Source organism: Orycteropus afer, unplaced genomic scaffold (assembly GCF_000298275.1).
Source record: "Orycteropus afer afer isolate SDZICR_OR568_19922 unplaced genomic scaffold, OryAfe1.0 scaffold00245, whole genome shotgun sequence".
Taxonomy (NCBI): domain Eukaryota; kingdom Metazoa; phylum Chordata; class Mammalia; order Tubulidentata; family Orycteropodidae; genus Orycteropus; species Orycteropus afer.
Window position 1 is genome coordinate 2,982,795 of NW_006921832.1, and position 2,244 is coordinate 2,985,038.

Consider the following 2,244-nt stretch of genomic DNA (forward strand, 5'->3'; position numbering starts at 1 on the left):
GCAGCTAAAATGCTCCTTGGAAGCAAGAATGGCCAGACTTTGTCTCACCTACTTTGGTCATGTTGTCAGAAGGGACCATTCCCTTGAGAAGGATGTCATGCTTGGTAAGGTGGAGGGTCAACGAAAGAGGGGAAGGCCTTCAACGAGATGGATTGATACGGTGGCTGCGATGATGGGCTCAAGTATAGCAGGGATTGTGGAGCTGGCACTCCATGGAAGAAACAGCCTGGAGATCTGCCTCGGTAAAGACTTGTTGTTATTTGGTGCTGTTGAGTCGGATCTGACTCATAGCAACCCTACGTACAACAGAACAAAACATTGCCCACCAGAGGACCAACATTCAAACTGAGGAAATGCAGGACAAACAGGAGTGCATAAATATGAGGGGCACAGGGGGAGGATTACAGGGTAGGGACAGGGGAGACTGGGTTAGGATTGGACATGGCGAATGGGGAATGAAACTAAATGTACACGTTACATTGAATGAAAACAAGCTCTTAAAATAAAAAAAAAATTAAAAAACAACAACAACAAGGGCATTTAGAAGCATTCAACCCTAGGACATGATGGTCCTTGAGACCAGAAGAACTAGATGGTGCCCGGCTACCAATGCCAACCACTCAGGAAAGGATCAAATCTGGAGATCCTGGATAGAGTGGGAGGGGAAGCAGGGAAGAAAATCCAAAATCTCAATAATGACCAGAATTACTGGTCAGATGAAGCCTGGTGAGACTCCCAATACTACGGCCCTGGAATACATTCAGCACCTGGAATAAAACTCACCCCCAGGGGCGGGCTCTCAGACCAATACTTAACAAGATGTACATGCAGGACACTCAACCCAGGATGATGAACCCACATACTCTATGGTAATACATCCCTTAGAGCAATAGACCATGTCACACCAGAGGACCAACATTCAAACTAAGGAAATGCAGGGCAAACAGGAGTGCATAAATATGAGGGGCACAGGGGAAGGGTTACAGGGTAGGGAGGGGAGGAGACTGGGTTAGGGTTGGACATGGCAAATGGGGAATGAAACTAAATGTATGCGTTACTTTGAATGTAAAACAAGCTCTTAAAATAATAATAATAAAAAAAAGAATAATAGAAAAAAGAGAACATCATCCATGAAGAAAGCAAAAGGTCATTAAAAAGACAGGAAATAAAGAAAAGACCAAAATGGATGTCAGAAGAGTAACTCCATGGAAGGAACAGCCTGGAGATCTGCCTCGGTAAAGACTGTTGTTGTTATTAGGTGCTGTTGAGTCAACTCCAACTCATAGCAACCCTATGTACAACAGAACAAAACACTGCCCAGTCCTATGCCAGCCCCATGATCCTTGCTATAACTGAGCTCATCATTGCAGCCACTGTATCAATCCATCTTGTTGAAGGCTTTTCCCTTTTTCATTGACCCTCCACTTTACCAAGCATGATATCCTTCTCCAAGGAATAGTCCCTTCTGACAACATGACCAAAATAGGTGAGACGAAATCTGACCATTCTTGCTTCCAAGGAGCATTCCAGCTGCACTTCTCCCAGGATAGATTTGTTAGTTCTTTCAGCAGTCCATGGTACTTTCAGTATTCTTCATCAACACAACAACTCAAAGCATCAACTCTTCTTTGGTCTTTCTGGTTCACTGTCCAGCCCTCACATGCATATGAGGGGATTGATAATACCATGGCTTGTGTTAGGTGCACCTTAGTCTTCAAGTAGACATCTTTGCTCTTCAGCACTTAAAAGAAAGAGGTCTCTTGCAGCAGATTTGCCCAATGCAATACATCGTCTGATGTCTTGACTTCTGCTTCCACTGGTGTTGATTGTAAAACTTCATATTACTTGGTGATATGAAGTAATATGAAGTCTTTGACAACTTCAATCTTTTCTCCATTTATCATGCTGCTGCTTATTGGTCCAGTTGTGAGGATTTTTGTTTTTCTTGAAGTGTAATCCATACTGCATACTGTAGTCTTCAGTCTTCATCAGTAAGTGTTCCAAGTTTTCTTTACTTTCAACAAGCAAAGTTGTGTCATCAGTGTATCAATGGTTGTTAATGATTCTTCCTCCAATCCTGATGCCATGTTCTTCATATAGTCCAGTTTCTTGGATTATTTGCTCAGCATACAGATTCAATAAGTATGGTGAAAGGATAAAATCCTCAAGCACTCCCTTCCTGATTTTCAGTCATGCAGTATCTCATTGACTTGTTTGAACAACAGCCTCCTGGTCTATGTAAAG